This window comes from Pinus tabuliformis, chromosome 7 (assembly GCF_031772625.1).
Source record: "Pinus tabuliformis cultivar Carrire ecotype Pingquan chromosome 7, CPIR1, whole genome shotgun sequence".
NCBI classification, from domain to species: domain Eukaryota; kingdom Viridiplantae; phylum Streptophyta; class Pinopsida; order Pinales; family Pinaceae; genus Pinus; species Pinus tabuliformis.
The window spans coordinates 1,399,788,895-1,399,796,776 of record NC_142293.1 but is presented as its reverse complement, the minus strand read 5'-3'; positions in this window follow the sequence as shown (position 1 = coordinate 1,399,796,776).

The window sequence follows — 7,882 nt, the reverse complement described above, 5'->3', positions numbered from 1 at the left end:
GAAGAACGCGGGTGCCACCTTTCAACGGGCAATGGACTTGGCTTTTGCAAATGAGAAGGATGTCTTTTTGGCTATACACCTTGATGATCTGACGGTGTTTTCCAAATCTGATGAAGAACACATGTATGATCTGAAAACTGTCTTTCAAAAGTGCAGAAAATATGGTCTATTGCTGAATCTGAAAAAGAGCTTGTTTGCCATGTAGGAGGGAAAACTACTTGGGCACATTATCTCAAAAGATGGCATTCGTATTGATCCAACATGTGTACAAGCTATTCAGCAAATTGATCTGCCCCAGAATAAGAAGGAGATCCAATCTTTCAATGGTAGAATGAATTTTTTACGCCGCTTTGTACCTAATCTTGTTGAACACCTAAGAGAGATTACAAACATGCTTAAGAAGGATAGCCAAGTGAGGTGGACGGAAGAGGCTATAAAATCTTTCAATTTAGTCAAATTGGCTCTTTCTTCAGCTCCAGTTCTAATAGCCCGGAATACACTCAAGATTTTATATTATTTTCATTCGCTTCGGAGCATACTATGGCAGTCATGTTGATGCAGAAAAGAGATGATCACGAGAGACCAATTGCTTTCTTCAGCAAAACTATAAGAGATGTAGCCTTAAAGTACAACATCATTGAGAAGCAAGCCCTTGCACTTGTGAAAGAATTGAAAGATTTTCGGGTATACATTCTGCATTCTCATATTTTGGCTTATGTTCCTAACACTGCTGTCAAAGATGTTTTAGTGCAGACAGATCCGGAAGGAAGACGAGGCAAGTGGATTGCAGCTTTGTTGGAGTATGATGTGGAAATAAAGCCCACAAAGCTTGTTAAAGGACAGGGATTGGCAAAGTTAATGGCCGAATCAAACTTACACGCCTTAGACATAAATCTGATCACTGCTATGTCCGATGAGAATGAGGAAGGTTTGACAATTCGGGTATCTGAAATGTTTGCTCTTTCTCCGTGGTATTCAGATATCATATATGTGCTTCAAAATTTGTCACCACCACCCGGCATGACTAGAAACAAAGCTAGAACTCTCAAATTAAAGGCTGCCAAGTTTTGCATTCTAAATTCTGCACTTTATTGGAAAGATCCCGGTGGCATTCTTTTGAATTTTTTGGTGCAAGAAGAAGCAAAGTAGGTCATGGAGGATTTCCACGAAGGAGATTGTGGTGGTCACCTTTTTTGGAAAACAACAGCAAATAAAGTTCTGAGAGCAGGATATTATTGGTCGACATTGTTTGCTGATGTATATAAGCTTGTCAAGAGCTGTCACAAATGCCATATTTTTGAAGGAAGGCAAAAATTATAGCCTTTTCCACTTAATCCCATTGAGGTGAGTGCCCCTTTTCAGCAATGGGGGTTGGATTTCATTGGTGAAATTCATCCCGCTTCTTCCGATCAGCATCGGTGGATTCTCACGGCAACAGATTACTTCACAAAATGGATCGAAGAAATTCCCACCAAACAAGCTACAAATGCGGTAATTATTTCATTCCTTGAAAATAACATCTTGTCTCGCTTTGGTTGCTCGAATAAGTTAATCACTGATAACGCAACAGCTTTCAAATCAAAAAGGATAGTAGAGTTTTGTCATAAATATCACATCATTTTGGGTCACTCAACTGCCTATCATCCACAAGGCAATGGATTGGCGGAGTCTTATAACAAATCTTTATTCAACATCATTAAGAAGTTGCTAGAAATCAACAAGAAGAGCTGGCATAAGAAGTTGGTCAATGCACTTTGGGTAGATCGGGTCAGTCAGAAGAAATCCATTGGTATGTCCCCCTTTGAGCTTGTGTATGGATTTGATACATTGTTTCCTACTTCTCTCGTAGCCCCGGTAGTCAAACTTCTTCAGGAAGCCGGCAGTGAAGATGATTCTATGCAGAGAATATTGAATCAAATGATTCATTTGCAGCAGACCAGAGAAGAAGTTTTCCAAAACACATCCAAGTTGCAGGAGAAGATTAAGAAAATTTATGACAGAAAAGCAAAGGTGGACAAATTTCAGTTGGATGATGTGGTGCTGAAGTGGGATGCAAGGAATGAGGAAAAGTGTAAGCACGATAAATTCGAGAATCTCTGGAAAGGTCCCTTCAAGATTGCAGCATATCGAGGTCAGAATGCCTTTCTTCTGAAGGAAATGAATGGGGAAGATTGCCCAGGAGGGCCGATCAATGGTCGGCTGCTCAAGCGGTACCATTTCTGAAAAGTTTTCTGCTATTTCCATTGTCATTGTAAATACCGTTTTATTTCAGTTTTAGTTTGAGTTTGTCTAGTCAGTCTTTGAGTCCGTTTAAGTCCAAATTTGAGTCAGTTTGAGTCAAGTTTCAAGTTAATAAACGAGTCAAGAGTTTTGTGTCGTTTGTTAAAATAATGACTCCACAGCCCAACGAATGAAAGGCACTATCTGCTCTCCCAAATATCTGTTGTTCTTGGCATCTCTGAGGAGCTACCATCCCCCATTGGAGCCAATGGTAGCTTCGGTCTTTTCAGTCCTCCGTCGGAGATCAAAACTCTTTCTGCATTTCATTTTTAGGTGTCTTGCTCCACTCACCCAGCTGCATTCCGCTAGGGCCATGCGATAATCTGACGGAAGGGTCTTGTCAGTCATCACCCCTCAGGATTTGTACCTGTTGGCTCAGCTCTGTTCATCGAAGTTCATTAAATGACAGTCAATATTTGGTCTTTTGATGAGGCAAAAAATCATATCAGTCATAGGTCTAGGGTTTCATAAGTCGTGTTTTTAGAGTACCCAAACATGCCAGCAGGCCAGAGGGAGGTTCAACAAGTTTCATCTCCAGATTTTCATCATCCATAATGCTCAAGGGTGATTCCTCTTCAAAACTCAGTTTTGAGGAGGAAATCGTCAAATCAATGTTTATGATAATTATGTAAAGTTCTCCAACATGAAGCACTTGATAAGCTAGTTCTGGTCATCCTTTGCTAAATGCCATGACAGCTATTCCTGCAAAAAATTGCCAAAAATTTCATCATTTTAGTCAAAAATCCAAAAAGAGAATGTGAAATACAGAGTTGTATTAAGTTGTGGAAAAAGTGCCAAAATGAAACATTGCAAAGTGGGTTTTGAAGAAACAAAAATCAAACCCATGACTCCATGCCTTTACATATATTTTCTCATAAGAATCAAAGTCATTTTACATGCCAAGGTCGGAGAGAAATCATTTCAAAGGAATTTGGTGAGCTAGCGCGCATTTTGGGTGAGGTTGAAGGTGTCTTTGTTATGAAACCAGCTCAAGAAAAGATAGAAAAGAAAGATCAACGCCTTAGAATTCAGCCTCTTCGAGGGGGCAACCTCCTTTACATTACATAAATGAACAATTCTTGGATGATACAAATGACAAAACCTCCTTTCTATATATAGGAGTCTAAGGAGTCACAATATAATCCAGCCGACCTAACAATAATAATATAAAGCCACAAAAATAATAATAGAGGGATTCTATGGGGCACAGAAATAACAATATGTGGGTAATAGGGGCACAACAATATAAATAAGGGGTATAACTACAATAGTAATGGGGTAATCACTAATATTATAGGGACCCAACATGCCCCTCTCCTTCAAAAAAAGTGTTGTCCTCAACGCTTGAGCAGTTCTGGATACTTCTGCATAAAATTCTCATCCTCCCATGTGGAATCTTCAGCGGATAAGTTCTTCCACTTGATAAGATACTCTGAAATTGATCGATTTCGTAGCTGCCGAGTTCTTGTTTCTGTGACTGCTTCCGGTTCCAATATAATTTTTCCTTCCTCGTCAAGTTCTGGCAATATTGTTTGAACTGGGAGCTTGTCGCCTATAACCTTCTTTAAACATGAAACATGGAAAACTGGGTGCAATCGAGAAGCTGCAGGAAGCTCCAATTTGTATGCCATAGTACCAATCTTTTCCAACACCTTGTACGGACCATAATACTTTGGTGATAATTTATTATCCTTCTTAGCTTGCTTTAGAGACATTTGCTTATATGGTTGTAGCCGTAGGAATACCCAATCACCTACATCAAAACTTCTTTCACTGCGATGTTGATCTGCCTGTTGTTTCATTCTATTTTGTGCCAACACGAGGTTATCCTTTAAGAGTTGGAGGACTTGTTGTTGATGTTCGATGTGATGTTCCACTGCTTGAACCTTAGAATTTTCTCTTAAATATGATGTGATTGATGGTGGTTGGTACCCATAAAGTGCCATAAATGGGGTCATTTTTGTTGCTGTATGGAAGGAAGTGTTATACCACCATTCAGCCAGAGGCAACCATTTGACCCATTGTGTCTGTTTATCAGATACAAAGCAACGAAGATATCCTTCCAAACATTTGTTTACTATCTCAGTTTGCCCATCAGATTGAGGATGATAAGATGAGCTATGAGCTAACTGAGTACCAAGACAAGAAAATAATTCTGTCCAAAAATTTCCAGTGAAAATGGGATCTCTGTCACTTACAATAATCTTTGGGTTTCCATGTAGCTTTTGAACTGTTTCCATAAATGCAGTAGAAACTGTACTGGCTTTAAATGGATGTGATAATGCACAAAAGTGTGCATACTTGGTAAGTCTGTCAACTACCACCATGATGACACTCTTTCCCTCAGACTTGGGTAAACCTGTGATAAAATCCATTGAAACCTCCTCCCAACGTTGGCTTGGAATGGATAAAGGTTGTAATAGACCCGGTGTCTTAATTGTTTCAACTTTATTTTGTTGGCAAACCAAACATTCCGCCACAAACTTTTGAATATCTGATTTAAGGCCATCCCAAAAAAATTCCTTCTTAACCCTGTGGTAAGTTTTTAAAAATCCTGAGTGCCCTCCTAAGGGAGAAGTGTGCAATTCCATAAGAATCTTTTGTTTTAGCTGGGAATTCTTACAGAGGTATAAGCGATCTTTGTACCATAACGAATCATTTTTCCAGCTAAATGTATCAGAAGTACTTGAATCTTGTTGTAGCTTTCGAATAAGTGCCCACACTTCTTCGTCATTCTTCCATTCCTCCTTTGCTTCGTTTATCCAATCTGGTTGGATAATAGAAATGGCACACAACAATGCTTCCATATCCTCATCCTTTCTTGAGAGTGCATCTGCCACCACATTTTGCTTCCCTTTTTTGTAGATGATTTCAAAGTCATAACCCAACATCTTTGTGACCCACTTTTGTTGCTCTTCAGAGGATAATCTTTGTTCTAAAAAGTATTTAAGGCTATCATGATCCGTTTTTACCTTGAAGTGTCTTCCCATTAGGTAGGGTCGCCATTTCTTAAGTGCATGGAGTATTGCCAACATTTCCTTCTCATAAATAGCTTTGCTTAAAAACTTTCCCTTGATTGGACGACTTTCAAAAGCAATGGGTCTTTCATCTTGCATTAGAACAACACCAATTCCATTTCCTGAAGCATCACATTCCACAATAAAGGTTTTTGTGAAGTCCGGCGTAGCTAAGACTGGTGCTTGGCACATTGCCTCCTTAAGATGTTTAAAGGCCTTTGTTGCTTCCGGAGTCCATGAAAATGAATCTTTCTTCAATAATGTTGTTAGAGGTGCTGCTATTCTCCCATAATTCTTAACAAACTTGCGATAATACCCTGTCAACCCAAGAAATCCTCGCAGATGCTTTATGGATGTGGGGATTTTCCATTCCTTAATGGCTTTAATTTTGCTAGGGTCTACCTTAACTCCTTCATGAGATACAATATGACCCAAATATTCCACCTCCTGGACTCCAAAGAAACATTTGGATCTTTTTGCATATAATTGTTTCTCCTCCAATAGTTGTAGCACCTTGTCAACATGTTCAACATGATCCTTCCAAGACTTGTTGTAGATTAGTATATCATCAAAAAATACTAACACAAATTTTCTAAGGAATGGTTTGAAAATTGAATTCATCAAACCTTGAAATGTTGAAGGTGCATTGGTAAGGCCAAAAGGCATGACCAAAAATTCATAATGACCCTCATGAGTTCTAAATGCCGTTTTCAGAATGTCTTCAATCTTCATTCTGATTTGATGATATCCTGAACGAAGATCCAACTTGGTGAAGTAAATTGATCCATGCAATTCATCCAGTAATTCATCAATGACAGGAATGGGGAACTTATCTTTAATAGTGAGCTTGTTGAGCTCCCTATAATCTGGACACATGCGCCATGATCCATCCTTCTTGTGCACCAATACTACTGGAGCTGAGAAAGAACTTTGACTCGGTTGAATTATACCAGCCTCTAGCATTTCTGCAACCATACGTTCAATTTCACTTTTTTGGACATATGGATATCTGTACGGCCTGATGTTTGGAGGAACACTTCCTGGAATCAGATGAATAGCATGATCATGATCACGCATAGGTGGGAGACATTTGGGAGTCTCAAATACCTTGGAATGATTGTCCAGGACTTTTTGGAGATCTGGAGAAATAGATGATTCCAATGTGGAAACATCTAGCGAACATAATTGTGCAATTACACCTCTTTGCTCCTTTTTTAGAAGCTTTGTCATGCCATTAGAGCTGATTATCTTTCCTGGTTTCCCTGCAATACCCCTTAATTCAACTTCCTTTCCTTCCACAGAAAATTTCATGAAAAGTTCTTGAAAATTAAAAGCTATTGTACCCAAGGATTGTAGCCATTGGACTCCTAGTACAACATCAGCACCTCCCATTGGAATGGAAAGCATTGGGCTAGTCAATACATATTCTCCCATGGATAGCTTGATATTATGGCACTTTCCAGAACAATTTATTGTTCCTCCATTTGCAATCATCACTTGACACTCTGGTGCTGGATATAGGAAGCAATTCAATTCTTTTGCTACCCTACAATGAATAAAATTGTGGGTGCTTCCTGAATCAATCAACACTATTACTTTTTTCTTCTTGATTTGTCCTTCTATCTTGATGGTTTGAGGAGTGGTAATTCCCGCCAATGCATTACAAGATATGGTCGGATTTATTTGTTCTTCATCTAGGCTTTGTTCCTGGAATATATCCTCTTCTTTTGACCTTTCTTGCTCCTTTTCTTCTTCCTCTTCACAATCTATGTAGAATAATTTCTTCTCAGCACACTTATGACCTTTTGTGTATTTGCTATCACAATTGTAACAAAGCCCTTTTGCTCTTTTTTCTTCCAATTGTTGTGGTGTCAACCTTGTAGGTTGTGGAAGACTATGGGCAACAACACTTCCGTCTTTATAGTTGTGAATGGTATGCTTCCTAGTTGCCATAATTTTGCTTTCCATTTTTCTTGCTAACCTGAATGCCTTCTCTAATGAATCAGGTTCCCAAAGGCGCACATCATGTTGGATATTATCCTTTAAAGACCCTATGAACACATCAATCCTATGCTCCTCTGGAATATCTTTTACCCTTATGTTCAATTTTTGGAACTCCTCAATGTGCTCCATTATTGAACCCTTTTGTTTGAGACTTATCAATTGGCTAAAAAAAGTGTTGCTTTTTGTATCCTCATAATGTGCTATCAATTCTTCCGTAAAAATTGCCCAAGTGATAAACTGTTTACGAGAACAAAGCCATCGATACCATACAAACTGATTTGGTTCCAAATATAAAGTTGCCATACGTACCTTTTGTGTGTTTTGCACATTATTGAGATCGAAGAATTGCTCCATCTGTAATATCCATGTGGCGGGATCCTTGCCATCAAACTTCCTCATATCGATTTTTGGAACATGGTGAGTCTTCGATCCAACATTAGAGTCTATGGAATCATGATTAACATTTGTTTTGTTCTCATCATGAGTTTCCTTTAGTACTCTTTCACCCTTAGTGACCATTTCTTGTAGCAACTTATCCATCTTATCATCCATGCCATCAATTTTAGCGTCCATGCCATTCA